Source organism: Cavia porcellus, unplaced genomic scaffold (assembly GCF_034190915.1).
Source record: "Cavia porcellus strain 051 isolate PalLab524CR breed Dunkin Hartley unplaced genomic scaffold, mCavPor4.1 scaffold_23, whole genome shotgun sequence".
Taxonomy (NCBI): Eukaryota; Metazoa; Chordata; class Mammalia; order Rodentia; family Caviidae; genus Cavia; species Cavia porcellus.
The window spans coordinates 51,811,022-51,829,869 of NW_026947506.1; positions in this window are offsets into that span (position 1 = coordinate 51,811,022).

The following is an 18,848-nucleotide window of genomic DNA, read 5'->3' on the forward strand; positions in this document are numbered from 1 at the left end:
GCGGAATTCCTAGCTGGTGTTTGTACCAATTTGAGACATCACCTGTAGCTCCCTGATACCCACAGGCCCTAACATCCTGTCCCCTGGTGAAAGTGATGTACGGAAATGAAACTGCCTGCCTACTATGTGTCTGGCATCAGTTCGTGTTCTCTAAAACTGAAGAATGAATTTTAGGAACAACAGAGATTAAGAGCAGGATATATTTATTGAGAGAAAAATAAAACTCCCATCTTAGAGAGACAGAAGGAGTGCGTAGTGGATTACTACATACTCTGCACTTTTCTAGTGACCTTTATAGGGCAAAACCTTGAAGTGAGACGGGTCCAATGCCAGGAAAGCTCACAAGGCAGGCTTGGGGTGGGACACATCTATGGTCAACCAATAAGATTAATTGTCCAAGTAAAACTGATTGAGTCAGGGACAAATGTGGAAGCAAGTCATGGTAACAAGCAGGCATGCATACAGAGCAATGACTCTTCCTGTAGGGGGTTTGGATGGTGACTCCTGGTTCCTCAGGGTGATAGAGAAATACTGAGAATATCAATCCTGAGACTGTAGGCGCATTTGCTTGATCTTTTGACTTGAGGCCTGGCCCACAGCAGGCGGTGTCTGCCTCCCCCACAGTTGCAAGGTACCTGGGCTTCTGCACTGGCTCCCTTGAGGACCAGCCCAGTCTGACTACCTGTAACATTCCCATCTAAGTCAGCTACCTGGAGCAGAAGCATACGGGTTTGTGGAAGGCACCAACCTCTTCAGGAACCTCTGGGAGGCCAGGGACCAGGGGTGCCTGGAAAGTGATAGCTTCTCTGGGGAATAAAGGAGGAAAGAAAGAATGAGAATGATGTCTGTTCCAACACTGGCAGGAGAATAATCAGGATGCCACTGTGGGTGCTGATACTGGAACGTTCTCTCTGCTTGTTTTCAAAACCTGTTTGTGTCAAACCAATGTGAGCTCTTCCAGCACAACCTTTTTCCTACGAACACAGCAGTTTGTCAAAGCGGGTTATTTCATACCAAAAACAAACCACAGGTGGCCACAGGCCTACAGCCTTCAAGATTAGCGACCTCTAATTATCTTATGAAAAGGAAAGAACTGGGCATCTAAAGTCCCCTTCCAAAGATTTTCCTCTGCGTGTTTTTGTTAATAACACAATGTGCTGCAGATGTGGGGTTGAGGCAGGCCAACAACTCCGCTGAGATTCATCACTCAGCCCTTATGGGGCTGAAAGCTGTGTAGAATCAGCAAGCAAAGGATGGGGAAATATTAAGTCAGTAGGGACCTCATTCACAGACCATATGCTTTACAGTAAATTCTAGCAAATCTCATTTTTGGTGGAAGGCTTATGCTACCATCAAGACACATACAGAGGAGCAAAACAAATTGTAACCTTCCTCTAGAGAAAGGGGCAAAGTGACATCCTCTCTTTTGAGAGCAATTTCCTTAGAAAGATTGTGATTCTAAGTCCTTTCTGGGTCCTTTGGAGAGGCACGTAAATCTTTTCACAAGCTAAGGCACTTTCTTGGCAGTTTTAGCATCAAAAATGCTTTCCTCCAGGACTCCCGAAACCACTTCATTGAAATGCAAAATGTCAAGGAAGTTAGGGTCTCTACCTCCCCTGGGGGAAGGAGAGGGGTAAATCAATGCAGGTGCAGGCTCCAACTTCTGACACTACCTGATTGTCATGGAGATTTCAGAAGTTCTGTTTTCAGTCTGGTAAAAGCAATTACCTTGGCCACCTTAGCTAACAGGGGGATGTAGGCATGGACCTGGTGGAAGACAGGATGCTCATTCCTGCTGCCCGGCCGCTAGCTTAGTATTTACCCAGAGAAAACACACCGATGGGGTAGCACCCCATAGGACAGGGACCCTCTGGAGGACAAGTGTTGGAGGGGTCCTGACACGTCACCTTCTTCAGGAAGGACCTGCCCCCTTCCCTTTTCCTAATTACTGACCCAGGGACCTTGCAGTGTACTGTCACCAGACGGGTCTGAGGAGGTGCCCAAAGCTGAGCTCAGCCACCTAAGCCATCTATTTAGTAGAAGCACTGATGGGTTGGCAACCTAATGCATCTTATCAGTCTGGAGTGATGTAACTGGGTGGTACCAGACCTCATCGCAACCTCCCTCACCTTTGCATGGCCCCTGTGTCCTGACTGAGTTCTTTCATCAAAGGCACAGGAACTGGGGGCTCAAGGAGTTGAGGGTCTGGTCTCTTGTTGCCTGAGGACCTGGCTTCCAGTTAACAGTATGCACCTCGAACCTCAGCACTGGGGAGTTGGGAGGCTGGAGGATCAAAGTTCAGGACAAGCATGAGCTAACAGCAAGACCCCTTCTATAAACAACTAAATAAAATAAGTCAATCAATAAAAAGAAAGAGTGTTACTTATGGAAATTTTAATGCTTTGGCAAGCACTAGATTATTTGGTATTGTGGATATTTATATGCTTATTTTCTGAACAAAATGACAAACATACTTATATGCATGAAATATATTGCACATGTGTATCATTCACACTCACAAAACTTGGTACCAGCCTCACGTAGAGGTAGCTTTACGTAGTAATCATGACCTAGAAATTTGTGATTTTTTAAATTTTTTTGTACCAGGGTTTGAACTCATGACTAAAAGGATTTTGCCCTGGATGCTGCAGGCTAGGAGGTGGAACCAAGGGACTTTATCTTGAGGTCATCTTTCCTACCCCTAGGCAATTTACCTGTGGCACAAAATGAATTCTAATCAGCTGCTGGCACATCAGTAATGCCCCTTTAGGCACCCCTCCAGACCAAAGCTATATGTATGCCCCCCACACCACATGTCCCACAGAGAAAGCCAGGCCCCTGCGGTCATGGAGTTTCTCTCCATATCCTTAAAATAAAAGCCACTTTATATTCTGTCTTTTAACTACACCGAAAACTCTGAATGACCTCATGCTTGCTAGGCAGGTGCTTATGCCACTAAGCTAAACCCTGGCCCCCATTTTTTTTTTTAATCCAATACCTTTCAGAGCATCTATTTTGTGTCAAACACAGCTGGAAAATATCTGTCATTCTTTTTCTTTTACTTTTTTTCCTTGCATTAGTTGCAAATATTTTACAAGCATTCAAAGTATTAAGTTTTTAGTTTCCATGATAACATTCCAGAGGGCCCAAATTATTATTTTTTTCTTACCATGAGCAATTATTTTTTGGAGGAACTGGTTTATACAAATCACCTTTTTCCTTTCACTTGTTCAACTACCATTGGAGACAGAGGCGATGCAACTCAACCAGTGGAAAAGCCATCTGTTGCGTGTTTCTGTGGAAAGCAGATTTAAGCAGTGAGGTGGTTCCAGCAGCTGACCACAGACCTGTGAAGGCTAAGTGACCCAACGCAGGTGACTGGAGTGTAGCCCAAGGCAAACTGCTCAGCGGTGTTACTAGGATCACGCTTGACCAATAAGGCCAAGGACACAAACAGGCGAATCGAAGTGGGAAACTTTCAGACCTTCCGTCTCCCCAGAACTGCTCATCCCGCACCAGGTACCTGCTGTCCACCCTGGCCTGGACTGCAGTAGGCTCTCTACTGCCGGTAGTGGGCCATCGCTCAGAGTGTTCAGTCCCTCCGTCTCACAGACCCACAGAGTTACATCTCACACATGACTTACACTGCAGCACCTTCCTTCAGAAGCCCACAGGTGGGCAGTTTTGTTCCTAGAAGCAATGCTAACAGCGACCCCACCCACTAGCCACCCACAGGCAAGGATGCTCCTGTAATCAAACAACATCCCTCTTATTGCCAAGAGGTCAGATAATTAGGTTTTATTATAATTGTTTTTACAAGATGTCAAGCCAGTGATCCACCTTCTTCATATTTCAAGGATGAAGGAAAAGCAGACCAAGTCTTTTTTTTTTTTTTGTACCAGAGATCGAACTCATGACCTCACACTTGCCAAGCAGGCACTTGTGCTGCTGAGCTGAATCCCCAGCCCCAGACCAGATCTCTAACTCTTCTGTCCTCATTAGGTGACCAAACGTCCTGCATCTGTCCACTGTAGCAGTGCTCCCAAAACTCACTTGTGTTTCCTAAATGGAAAACCTAGTTTCTGGATTCCCACTGAAAGGATTTTGCCCTGGATGGGAAGCTGCATCTGTGGGAGGTTGGGAGGCTCTATCTTGAGGTCATGTTTCCCACCCCTAGGTAATTTACCTGTGGTGTGAAATGAATTCAACTGGGCTAACTGTGCCTCAGTAATACCCCTTAGGCACCACCCCAAACCTAAGCTGTATGTGTGCCCCCACACCAAGTGTCTGGGCAGAGAGAAAACCAGACCCAGGAGGTCATGGAGTCTCTCTGCACATTCTTAAAACAAAGGCTACTTTTATTTCATATTTCTTTTTAGCCATGCCAAAAATTCTATCACCCACAAAATTTGATGATAATAACTTCAAATAAGAGGAATATTACAAAACCTTTTTCGGCTTCAGCATCTTCTATCACTCACAAATTAAAAAAAAAAAAAAAAAGCCGTGAAGCACTGAGAAAAGTCTCAGAGTTTGGTCTCTGCTAGTTTGCCTCGAATCACCCAGAGTTCCGCTGTCATTTTTGTTTTCCTTTGAATGCATGTAGAGGGTCCTGTCCCTGAGTACGAAATCAGCACCTCCGCTGGCTGAACCCACTAGGGAACTGCAGGTTTTAATTTTCCCGCAGGATCTTTATGCACAGGAGAGTCCAAGTGCAACAGCTGTAAATGTCAGTCACGGGGGGGTGTGATATTGAGGACAACCACAGCCATTGCAGGTTAACCATTCACTCCAGGAGTGAGTGTGGAAGACATCTGAATTCCCATGGTGTAGGCAAGAAGCTCAACTGGTCAGTGGTCTTCAATCTGCACTGTCCTCACAGACTGACCTGATGACGGTCTCATCCTGTGGACCAGGAGCCACTGCGCCTTTAGGCTAAACTGCAAGCAACAGAGACAGAAACGAAAGAAAGATATTCTGGTGCTGGGTGACCACTGGCTTGTAACCTGCACTCAGCAAAATTTACAGGGAACTCGAGGTGCGCACAGGCTGGTGATGCTTTCTCCCTAAAACTGTGCCACCTGGGGCTGAAGTGACTGCCTGCCACATTTGGAAAGGACATGCTTTCATCTCCGAGGGGTGGGATGTATTAACTCTGACTGGTGAAAGGCAGGAAGAAACTGATTAGGGCTCAGGCTACAGCAGCCAGAGGAAGAGGACTTGCTCTTAAATCGGGTCGCAGGTGCCAGGTGCCTTTCACTGTGCCTAAAACTCAAGGAAGGAATTTACACCAAAACACCCCAAATGACGTCAACATGGGGTAGCAAGCATGGGAAATCAGCTGCGCCTGGGCTACATCACAGCCAAGTACTCTTCCGTAGGAACAGCGTTCAGTGTTCACCTTTAATATCTAGCGAGTCTCTGTGTCAACTGATGCTGCCCTGGCTTCCTTCCCTTCTCTATCTGTCTCTGAACTGTGCTTTCTTCATTTCTCTTGGCTCTGATTATTTGGCTCCATGATTGATCACCACTCTGTCCACCCATCAGGCATGGGCCAGGCATCACATATCTGTTCCACACAGGTTCCCCAGTTCAGCATTCAGACACTCAACATTTGTCTCCCTTAACTTGTTTTCCTCTTTTGTGAGGCAAGTACTGCAGATTCAGCTCAGCACCTTTGCATGGAGCGGTATCCTGGATCCCTTTCATTTTGAAGCAGTTCCCAGCTTTCTTGCTGACTGAGGACAGATTATGCTTACTCTACTGGCATATACTTACAGATAAACTAGTTACTCAGAGGTTTTCTGTGTAATCTAAAATCTCTACAGCTGGGGGTCTATGTATTGTTTAGAATTATTAATATTTAAATTTCAAATATTTTCAAGAATCAATTTAATTGTTAACTCTGAAATGGTTCAGTTTTTGTTGGGAGCCTGCCATGTTATTCATGAGAGCATATTCATAAGATGGCACCCGCCTGCCGCCTCCGCTGCTCCCCCGCCCATCGTGTGCCCAAGATGGCACACACATCCTGCTTCCTGGTTCTTGCTCGGCTTACTGTCCCCGCCATATATGGTAATGATTGATTGCTTCCTTGTTGCCGCCCAATCGCCTGTCCCCACGTGTAATCCCATGATTGGATAACATTAGCTATATAAGCCCAAGTATAGGAAGTGCCCGACGCACAACACGGAAGAAGCCGTCGAGGACGGACATGTATTGAGGTTGCTGCCCAGTCAATAAAGGTGCTTGCAGAGGCTAAGTGTTCGTGTGCTCCATTCCGCGGGACGGAAGCGGCTCCGGACAAGTTTTGATAAAATTTATTAGCAATTCCTGTTTGAGGCTGCAATTAACCTTAAAATTTGGACAAAAATTCTAAGGAAGATATTTATAATAGTATGATTTTGACAGAGATTCTCAAGGTAATCCAAGAAACATTGTTTTGTTTTTTAATAAATAAAAATCAGTAGAATATCCAGGAGCAAAATAATGAACTTACATCTTTGCCTTACACTGTACACAAACATTAACTAAATATCCATTATGACAATGTAATCACTAAATTGCAGTACTAGGGATGAAACCCAAGGTGCTGTACCTCAGAGATGCACCCTCTGCCTTTCTTATATTTTATTTCAAGATAGGTTGTCACTAAAGTTGCCCAGGTGGAAATGTAAACACTAAATCTTTAAAACTTTTAGGAGAAATTAGAAGGAAAATCTTCATGTCATTGGGTCAAACAGGAATTTTCAATGTGACTTCAAAAGTGTGATCCATGAAACAAAACAAACAGTCACCCTGAAATTCAACAGAAATGTTAACACATCATACTTTAGAATACAGCTTTAAGAAAATAAAAGACAAGCCATCAACTGCAAGGAACATTCTTACATCGTATAAGTGATAAAGAGATTATAAGGAAGCCTTTCACTTCAATTGTAATATACAAAATTAAACACGGCCAAAGGATCTCAGCAGGCGTTTTCACCACAGAAGACAACCGGACGGTGAGCAGGTGTCTCCTGGGGAAACTACAAGTGAAACTGTCAGGCTGCGGGCAGCCCTGAACCCAGTCACACAGCTGCAGGGCTGAACTCCGGCAAAGAGGAGAAGCAAGGCTGTCCCCGTGCCGCCGACGGGTGGAAAGGGATGCAGCCTTCCGGAAACAGTGTGCCACTTTCCTTACAGGATGAACCACAGAGGCTTCAAAGTCAGCATTCTACTCCCAGGAATGTGTGCGAGAGAAATGAAAACAGATCTACGTGGAAATACACACGGGAACATTCACCGCAGCTGTCACGCACAAAAGCTCATACCTGGGAACGATGCGGATACCCGTCAGGCTTTAAGCATGCAACCAAAATGCAGTGGATCCATTTAATCGAATATCATTTAATACCTGAAAAGATAAATTGTGGGACAGGAGCCTGTAAACACCTGCTAAAGGAAAGAACCCAGTGACAGAAAGCACACGAGTAATCTACTCCGTATGTTACCTAGCTCTGACTGGCATGCTGAGATTCTTTGTTCGTGTGTTTGTGGTGTGTTCTGGACTTTGGTATGCTATTTGCAGTACTAGGGATGAAACCCAAGGTGCTGTACCTCAGAGCTGCACCCTCTGCCTTTCTTATATTTTATTTCAAGATAGGTTGTCACTAAAGTTGCCCAGGTAGCCCTCAAGTTTGCCACCTTCCTGTCTCAGCCTCCTGAGCAGCACACAAACATTTCCCTCTTTCATTTCTGGAGAAACTTAATGACACAGAAGGTTCCTCTTGCAATCACCTTGTCACACTGGCTGAATCACTGGAGACCTCATCCATGACTGGGGTCCCCTCAGAGTGCAATCTGAACCACTGTGAGCCCAAGCGCCTCTGCTCCAGCAGGACACCACAGTTCTTTGCCTGTTCCCATGAATGAGCTGACTTGGCAGACGTCAGTGCAAGCAGTCAGACTTCACAGACTTCACAGGTCCTTTCCTTCATGATGACGCACCTGGCCCACATGTAAACTCCCTTTTAAATATCTATTCCCAGTCCTGACTTCTCTGTGCTGAAGGCCACAGACCCTAAGGGGGACACTATCCCAGTAGTGGGGTCTGCTCTCCAGTGTTCATCTGCAGTGTGCCTCCCTGTCAGTCCATGAGCCAGCCTGGATCCACCCCCTCCACTTCCCATAGTCTCAGAGATCTGAGGGCCCCTCCAGCCTGCAGCTACAGTTCACCTGGTTAATGTAAGATCCATGCTGGCAAGATCCGCCTGGCTCCGTAATGGACCTGCAGGGTGGCATTAAGAAAGGGATAGATTTATAACTTTTTAATTTAGCAGTAACACCAGTATTATTCAACACAGTGATGTAACTTTTGGAGAACTCTTATTGTGAGCCTCAGCTCTGCAGGAAACATATCTTCAGAATAAGCAATAACTGTGATCTATTCCTACTGTAGAACCCGAAATTTAAAGGTTAAAAACAAGATGCTGTTTCTCAGCTAGAAACAGCACTGGGCCTCGTGACTCAGTACTAACTCAGCCCTGCAGAAATAAAAACAACCTCTGTGGCTGTGATATGCTGGGGATGTGCTGTGTCAGGGAACTCAGAGATAGAGCGTGCCATTATGCTAATCAGGGTTATAAAATATGTCAGACTCAAGTCTACAGAAACCAGGTGTCTTAAAGACAAGTTGTGCAAAAACAAAGACAGTTAATTAACTCTGACCTGCTGGTCACCCCTTATGAACTGACCAATAGCAGATAGATAAGATGCCCACCGCTCCGCACTAACTGTAATGATTGGCTTCTGTAATAAATGCTTACATTGCAGTTTTTCCCCCTTAAAAACACCAGCCCTGCCCCAACTCAGGGTTCTCCGTTTCCACCTGTTTGGAGGACCCCGTGTACACGGAATAATAAAAACCCCTTTGTTTTTACATGAGAGCGAGGCCCTTGGAGTCTTCCTTGCGACACCGGTCTAACACTACTTTTTTTTTTCTTTTCAGAGTACAGAAGACTGAATTCACCATCTTCATGCTGAGTCACACCCATAGCCCTTTTATTTATTTATTTTTTATTTTTAGGCAGGGTCTCACAATTCTCTGTATTGCCCAGCTTGGGTTGAAATGTATGATCTTCCTGCCTCAGGCTACCAAGTGCTGGAATTGCAGGAGTGCCAGCCCTGTCCTATGGACCCCTGAGCATCCTGCCGGAAACACAAATCCCTCTCAGGAGACAGCTTCTGCACTGGAGATGGTCTAGGTCTCTGCACTCCGATACAAGGAGACCGTTACATAGGACCTGGAAGTATCTGGAAGTAATGTGAGGCTCTCTATGGGTGAGGTGTTGCTTTTTCGTTTCCATAAGGTCCCTTAAAAAACAACGGAAACAAAAGTTGTGTTTGAGTTTAGGAAGAACTTTACATTAGAGAAGTAAGACAAAACAAGATTAGTGTGAGCACCAGTGAGCAGAAGTTTTACAGAACGTCCAGGATTACAGGTGACATAAAGTAGCACAATATTGACAACATTTTAAAAAACGTTAAGTGAACATCTGACTTAGTAGACCCACAGCCTGTCTTTGTGTCAGGAGAATGCACCATAAAATCAGGAAATTGTGTCTAATTGCAAATCAATATTTACATAATGAAGTAATCAGAAATATGGTCTATTAACATAGTTCCGAGTTGCCTTTAGAAGTTAAACGTTACCTAAAATATATTTTATAGAAAGCAAGTAATGAAAGCAGTTTTGTAAATGCCAGTACAGGAAACATACATGTGATTTATAATTTAGCAGAAGTCAGAAAGCAATCCTTCACTATCTTGGAGAATTAACCCAGCTAAAATTAATATGGATTTTAGCAGTCCCATAGATATAAGGAAGACTTTTCTGATTCATCAAATTTAATAAAAGAAGGAGCAAACAAGCCACACCTGAGGAGAGTTTTTATTTTGAAGATAAATAACAGAGAAAGAAAAATGCCGATTTTATGTTATGAACAAAATAACACTGACGCCAGAAGAAATGAGTGGTGTATAGATCCCACTTAAGGTGGCTTACAGGGAACCAAAAGAACAAAATCTTGTGCAAGGTGTAGGACAGCTTAAGCAATGCTAGGATTAAAATGCTGAAGGGCTCTGGGAGCTCACACAAAAGGAGGAAGACCTCCCTTTAGAGAAAACCAGGTCACTGCTGATGGCAGGGACTCCGCCCTGGCTGCCTTCACGGTCCTCCAGGCCATCGCACCCCGGAATCATAGAAGGGAATCAGGGGCGCGAAGAAAACTTCCAGTCCGAATCTGGGAGGGAGAACAAACCCAGAGAAGGACAGAAGTTAATCACGTAAAGGGTAGCAAGGAGCATCTGGGTCCCTGGGGATGTGCATAAGAGATCGTCTCAGGTGAACCCTCAGGGTTTGTGGCTTGTGTTTAGAAGAGTCTGGCCAGTCTCATTGCAGAAGCTCATGCATATGCTAATCACCTCAGCTTCCTGATTTTCTTCCTTCCGGGGGCAAACAATTGTCTTCCCTAGGCTTTCACCTCCAAGGACCCCACTCCCCGGGGTGCAGCATCACTTAAATTCCAGGGAAGCCCACACAAAGCCCTCCCTGTGGCTCACATTTCCTATCCATTGCCCCTCAACACCTGATCTTTTGTATCTGAAGGACTCTTCCCCCGGGGTTCCAAGCTCCACATGGCAGTTACTCATTTGTACCCATAATTTATTATTAACTCTGTGACAGTTACAGCCATAAAGAGTTGGGGCGTGATTCTAAAACTTGCTGTTCCCTTTGCGATGTATTTCGAGACACTTTGTGATCCCATAACTCTAAGAGGCCCATATAAAAAAGGGTTTATTATCTTAGAGCTACAACAGCAGGGTGGCTTTCCTTACAGCCTTGGCAGTGGCGCTAGGAGAGATTTCTGTTTTTAGCTCTGTCTGTGCGCTAACTTTTTAGTGAAAATTTAACAAGCGCAAACCAAAGTCAGCAGGAAGGTTCTGTTCACAAAATATCATTCTGGGTTTGCCTCTTCTGACATGAAGTAATGAGTCTTAAAAAAATACCACAGCAGCCTGAGAGTTTTGTCATGTGCTTGCTTATGTAGTTCTTCCCGACTTCCCAAAGATGAGTATAAAAGTCGGTGGGACCTGATGGTGGTGAGGCCCTGCTCACACTGACAGCCTGGGACATTCCTGATTTTTCCTTTTATAAAATTCATCTTTGGGGGCTGGGGGTTCAGCTCAGTGGCATAAGTGCCTGCCTTGCAAGCAGGCAGTCATGAGTTCGATCCCCGGTACTGACAAAAAAGAAAAAGAAAAAAAAAAATTCGTCTTTGGAAATACAGTAAACCTTGTCCTGCAGATGAGCTGTGGCCGAGGCCTGCTGGATTCTAACCCACCAGGTACCTCTACTTTGCTCACTAAACACCAGCAGCATTCTCATTGGGCACCAAGAGTTAGTCCCCATGAATGTGACCAGCTTTGCCTGACAAGACCATCCCAATTCTTGTGTGTCAGCAGTTTAATCCTGTTTTATCTATAAAGAGGTGACACACCCTTTTCCATTAAGCATGAAAATGTAGTGTCTTTTGACCCTGGAATAGCAACAATATCTAATGGTCATCTGTTGTTCTCTAGAAAAAAACAACTTTGTTATATTTGTATCATACCAAAATATCTGTAATGTGGCCCTATTGTATATATGTTTCCCTTCCCCCTTCTCCCTCTGGGTGGCCTAATTGATATGCTAATCAATGCTCTCCTCTGTAAAGAACTGACTTCCCTATCCTCTCTTAAGGAAAACAAAGGTTGTTAATTGGTGCTAGATTTCTCTATTCTCTGCTGAGGACAACAGGATCTTCCCCATTAGCCTATTTCCTAATCCAAGCCCATGACCTTTACTTTCGGAGCTGTGATAGGTACTAGGAGGAGCAGGCAGTTTAGTGGAAGGACACAGCTTTTGCTATCTCCAGCTGCACTGTGTTGCTGGGCCCAGAGTAAACTAAATCAGCGCTGCTTTTTAAAATATGTTTTTGCCTTATTTTTTAAACTCAAGCTTGGGGGCTCATTTGTGGATTACAAGACATCCCAGAGAGATAATACCAGACTCATACATCGTCTGCTTTCACTTCAGAGCATGGTCTTAAGGTGCGTCCGTTTACCTAGAAATGGGTCAAGTTGATCCTTCTTTATGGCTGAGTAGTACTCCATTGCATATACAGTAGAAAAACTATATTTTTTTATCCATTCATCAGTTCATGGGCATTTGAGTTGTTTCCAAGATTTAACTATTGCAAATTGTGCTGCTATAAACATGGGTGCCCATATATCACTATGATATGATGCTTTTAATTCTTTTCCCAGAAGAGGAATAGCTGGGTGCTAGTTTTTTGAGGATTCTCTGCACTGATTTCCATAGTGGTTGCACCAGTCTGCACTCCCACCAATCACTGTGAAGGGCTCCTTTTCCCCCACAGCCCCGCCAGTGGTTGTTATTGGGTAAGGAAGGACAGGAAGAAGTCCTCAGAAGAGATGGAGGCAGGTGGCTTTTGATGCTTTACATGTAGAAACACCACCACATGCTTTTTTATATATAAATGAAGCTATGGAGGGAAATAATCTACTGGATGGAGAAATGCTACAAATAAACTAGTTAGAGGCTCTGCCTGCCATCCAGGAGAATGAGGCTAGCAGCAATCTGGTGAGAGAAAAATGGCAGTGGAAGTTTTAGAAGAATCCGGAATGTATTTTAGAAACACATACACACTCATGCACATACATGCACACACAGAGGCATGTGCACACATGATTACCCAGGGTTTTCCAGAAACAGAGCCAATCACTAAGTTAGATTGGTGGACAGATAGAGATCAATCTGACAGAAACAGATCAATGAATGTATACACACATCACAAGGAATTGGGACTGTTAATTATGGAGTCTTTAAAGACCCATCACCATGCCTAGACGATGTATGGGTGCCCTACCTGAGTCAGACAGATGCTGTTAAGCCCTCTTCTCCAGGGTTTTGTTCTATCCAGGTCTTTACCTGATGGGGTGGGGTCTGCCCACAGAAGGAAGCATCTGTGTACTCAATCTACTGATGTTTGTGTTAATCAATTGCAGAACCCCCCTCCCCACCCCAGGGACACACAGTGGGAGGGGACATCCCATCAAATATTCAGGGAACTCCTATCCAGTGAAGTTGCCATGTAAAATTAACCATCACATATTAACCATTCCAGCATATGGAGGAATTGGGGCGGAGCTGCATGTCTTAGAATCACAACCATGGCTTTCTATCCTGCTTCCCTGGTTTCCTCAGTGATAAACCAACACTTATGGGAAAATACAGACACAGTATGAAGCCACGTGTTCTCCATCAAAGGGGCAATGAGTGAGGGTGTCCTTCATTGGAAGGGGACAAGGGATGCAGCAGAGAAGAGCTTAGAATCCGGGATGCAGACAGGGCTCCCCACAGCGGCCCACGGTCTGCTTGATGCTCTCTGAAGCACTTCTGTTTCTCTCTGTCCTCCACTTGAATCAGAGGAGAACTTGGAATTCTTAGTTCGCCTCTCTGCACACACACGTGTATATGTGGACACCAACTGCAGGTACCTGTGAGACCCGTCAGGGCGACTTCTGGCTTCCTGTCCACCAAGCTGAGTAAAGTTTACAGTGAGATCTCGAAACTGCAGTAAGAAATCGGGACAAGATGCAACACCACTCTATTGGACTCTCACTACTGAATTAAGAGAGCTTGGCTCTTCTGTTTTTGGAACTGAATCTTTTTCAAGATTTACAAGTGAAAAAAAGAAGCAAAGTCCTTTGTGAGGTCTGAAAACTCCAGCAAAATCTTACCTTTGCTCATTGAAGGGTCAGCCTCTCCCTGGAGCCTGTTCAAGGTGGGACTGCAAGCAAAGAAACTTCCCAGAACTGTCCCAACTGCAAAAGTCACCTCTGCCTAGGAATGTACCCTATGACTGACTGTGTCACAATCTGCTGCTTGCACCTGGCTGTCTCATAGAGTTTCTTGCACCCAGAACAACCCTTAAAGCCCTTTCTCAAAGCCAAATGGGGTCTTTTTGTGTCCCCTAGGCAAACCCACCCCCACCCAATAAAGCTTCTCTCTCTCAAGGCAGAATGCCCAGTCTGGGTTCACGTGGATTCCGGTCCATCATTCATCAGGCACTTCTTGTCTTCAGGAACTTGCTTAGAATTTGTGTAGCTGAGTGAAGCAGTGATAGATGATAGGGAACAGGAAGTGGGCTTCAGGGAGCTGGGGAGGGTCTCTAGCGTCAGGTTGAAGTTAGGGTGGGAACAGGGAGGCGAGTGGGAAGTAACAGTGATAGAGATGCTATGTGTGTGTGTACCAGTTCCCCAAGATGAACCCAATGATTAGGTATTGCAAACACACACCAGTAAAAAAGGAAATAAAATACCCTGCACCCGAGTCTTCGATCACACTGTGGATGAAGATGAATTTGTATCCAGACAGAAATAGGATTCAGGGAAGAAGAAAAACCTATGAGTATGAGTGCATGTCATATGCATTTCCGTTACTTTTCCTTTATTTTTTGAGTTCATCTCCTTTGGCCTGTGAAGGTGGATGATGGGACACCAGAGCACCCGGTTTAGCTCCTTTTCTACCACTTAATTTTGGATTTGGGCCCAAATCCTTTGTAAAGTTAAGTGGTCAAAGATTTCACTCTGAGGTTTTCCAATTTAATAGATTTATAAGCCTTAGCCATTTCATGGACATTGCATATCGTAGGAACTTCCTGTAGATCACTGTCCTGGCCACTTTTCTGGTTGCTGAGAAAAATACTTAACGGCCAAAGACAAGAGAGGAAAGGTTTGTTTAGCTCACAGTTTGTGGAGATTTCAAGCCATAATTGGCTGGTTCCAGAAGAGGAAGAGCAAAGGGACAAGTCAGGGTAAAAGCCTCTTTCTACCCTTTTGATCCTATTCAGACTCGGGGGATTAGACTGGTGTCAGTCCAATCAATGGCCCCATCCAGCAATCACCCACCTTTAATTCCAGCATCCTTAACTCCAGCATTGCACCGTGAATCACTCACACATTGTAGATTCAGCCACCTTCAAAAAGTCTGCACAAGGCTGTGGGGGGACATCCAGATGCAAACCCCAGCAATCACAGTAGTAACCCTTCCAGAATCACCTGTGCAAGCTTTCTTATTTCTGCTTCCCTCAGCTGAGAAGCAGCAGAGCAGGCAGGTATACATTGGTGATGTTAAAGCCAGGGTTCTTCAAATGGTATAAGCAAAGTGATAAATTTACACGGCACATAAACTGGGGAAATACAAACACAAGGAAATTAGGCCAGATAAAAACAGCTGAAAATGATGTTTCAAAATTAGTTGTCCTTCATAGAGCTGAGGAGTCATCGTGTTAAATGTAACTTCGTCAGTCTTTTGTGATGATGTGGAGAGGTAAGTTTTCTGTTGCCCTAAGTTTTAAATGTGTTTGGATCCATAAAATAGTAAAAAAAAAAGTCAAGAAAATCTGGTAAATTCATGGCTTTGGTAAATTCTTACCTCTTTACTACTTTCTGCATGGCTTGAGGTTTTTTTGCATGTAATTTCATTTCTCTATATAACTTAAAAGGTACTTCTTTTGGAAAAGACAGTTATACAAATAATCCAGTTACACAAAAGGACATTTATTTGATCAGCATTAGTTGGGACAGGTTTAGACTAGGTTTATACCAACTAATTTGCAAAGACAGTTTGAAATTACATACTACCAATCAAACGACTAATTCAAAATCCTCATAGTCTATGAGCCACATGCACAATGAATAGCCATGAATAAGAGTGAGTCCAACAGATCAAATTAACACTTTTAAAAATCAAGCAACTGAAGAGAATGGGCCAGCCCTGTATCAGGGAGGGACACAGTTGATTTTATCATGTTTAGATCAGCTGGTAACTGATTTCCCAAAAGAATAAAGGAATGTCAACAAATCCGCCAGAAAACTCTTCATAAAATGAATCAAAGTTTATAAATCATATACAAGAGTCCAGGAAGGCGGACTTTGTGGGAGTAAAGGAGAAGCTGAATGAAGTTTAGGGTCAGACTTCTAGGCCAGCATTAGGAAGCAGGGCAGGGTACAGAGGTTTCTCAAATGAAATTGAGCTACTGAATTTGAAGCCGCACTTTCTCTTCCTTTTAGTTTATTATGTAAGATTCAAGATTTAAAGCCATTAGGAAGGAAAAACTTCCTAGGAGGCCTGAAATCGCTAAGCAAATGCTAGTTTGAGTCACTCTCTGTCCCTTGTATCTAGAGTCTAAGTTAGAATTTACAGACCTGGGTTTGGGAGAGAACAGATTTAACTTCTCAGCTGGGTCAGATCCTAAAAAGGCCACCTCAGCTGATTCCAAACTCAAAATAGAAGTCTGATGTTTAGGCTAAAAACAGTTTATTCATATGTAGTGCCAAAGATGCTGGATCCTGAAATGGATTTGAAAATGTCCCTTTTGGAGTAGAATGACTTTGTGTCTCAATGGATTGTTGTTCTGTGTGGGGATGTACAAAAAACATACTTTGTGTTGAACCCTTTTGGAAATGAAACTTGTATTTCTTATGCAAATTAAAGGTATTTTCTATAGTTTGAACCGACCTTCCAAAGAAAATTCAGACAATCACAAAGGCATTTTAAGGCTTCACTGTATGAATTTATTCTTCAGAGTAATCACCTGGTGATTTAGTATTTATCTGCCTCAGTGTCCAGCATTGCTGAGCAGGTTAAAAAATTGATGTTTCTTGCTGAAGTGAAACATAGTAAATTGAAGTTCAGAGACCATCTATGTCATAAGAGCCTCCTGAAAACACGCTCTCTGGGGTGCTGGGCCCTTCAGGCAGATGTTACCTTGAAAGGAAGCTCATTTCCCTCTGGACACCAACCCACCTGCTCTGTGTTGGTAGCAGAGTCTAGATTCTGAATCATAAGCAACACGGCCCGTGCTTCTCTAAGCCCATCAGTTTAAATTTTGAAGCACACGCTGTGCTTAGGTTTCAAAGGTCCAGTGGCTGCTTAGTGACACTCATTGTTAAAAATTGCTCACTGACCTACGCGAGTGTGGTATAGCACCCACCTCTAAATGCCAGCAGGTGCAGGTTTGTCCTTGGCATTCTGCTACAGCTACTGGTCACTTCCCTCCTGGGACTGCTGGCCTGTGACATAGACCCAGCCCTGCAGAGGACCTCATGTGGGGCTGTGAGGCAGCCATTCACAGCTAAGAGCTTTAGGTCCTCCCAGCCCCCGAATGGGGTCAGGGCCAGTGTGAGGTCACAGTGAGACTCTGTTTGGTCCCATCTGGGCAAACTGTTCACGCAGCAGGGCCTGGAGGGAAGGGAAAGCACCGTGTAGAACTGGGAATGCACTTCAGTCATGAACGCCTTGTTCTGTCCAGTGTTGCTGCCTTTGTGATTTGAGTGCAGTGGATGCAAGAGCACAAGAGAGCTTCCTTTTGGAATAGTCCGAAATCAGACCCTGGTGTTGATAGACACTGCCACGTGGCCTTCGGCTAGTGAAGCCACCTTCTGGAGCTCCGGTTGTGTTATCCCAAAAGCAGTTGTGTCCAGGCCTCACAGCGGAAAACAGCACTGGGAGGATTTTGTTTTGGTGCTGGAGACTGAACCTAAGGCCTTTACACTGAGCAACATGCCCAACCCTTTGCACTTATACTTATTTATTTTGAGACAGGTTCTTGCTAAATTGCAAAATTTCCCAGGCTGGGCATGAACTTTTGACCACCCTGCTTCAGGCCCTCAGAGGACTGGAATTACAGGGGAGGCACCATGCCTGGCTAGAAATGCTGGGACTTTAAAGGGAGGTCCCTGCCTCTGCACCACCACCATGGACAGCTGCTCAGGAGCAGGGAGAAGAGAGGGAGAGAGCAGATGCCTGTGTAGAACCTAAAACTAGCCACGTCCAAGAACATGGACCAGCAGGAACTGTATGAAAACAGACGTTCTGGAGGAAATTCCCATTATCACTGGGGTCTCACAGACCTAGAGGAGAAGCGAACAATTTGCCCAAGGTCATGGAACCAAGAATTTAGAAAGTCCGAGCTAGTACAACTCGACATATCTGTTCACCTGGTGATTTCTCTACCAGCTGGGCTCCACAGGGAAGGAAAAAGAAGAGAGGACCAAGACATGAAGCTCCATGACAGAGAGAATATGGCTGGGGTGAACTGAGATCTCCGATGAATCTCCCTGACTCCCTGCCTGCCTTCCTGGTGTAGCACAGAGTGAATGCAAAGCTCACCAGCCCCAGGGTCCAGGGGAGGGCAGGCTGAGAACCAGGCATGGGAAAACAGGGCTGCAGGGGCTCCGGGCTGGGGGAGAAACCACCATTGGCTCAGGGCTCCCTCCATTCATGTATGGCCTGCGCCCGCTTCACCCCTTCTGAGTGTGTGTTCCCTGCCTCTGCACAAGATGAGAGGCAGCCTAGGCCTCCCTGAAGAAGCCCCTGGCTTTCTGGAGGAAGTAGCTGGAAGAAGTGTGGACTGCGGCCGTTTGGACTTCAGAGAGTGAATTTTATACAGCTCGGAAGAGGTCAAAGCATATGGAGGTGCAAGGTAAATGGGACTTTATTCCACAAACTGAACTCATGAGCTGGCAGAATGAGCAGCGATGAGCATGCACTTTCCTGCTAAGGGGCCCCTCCTGTCCTCCCCCTGTGCCCTCCTGACAGACGGCACTAACATTCTTGTGCAGCACTGGCTGGGAGTGAGCACCCAGGCTCTGCTGTCAGTGGCTGGACCAGAAGTCCCAAAGGACAAGGTGACATGGGTGGAGCATCCCTGTGTTGGAGAGACCCCTGAAGGATA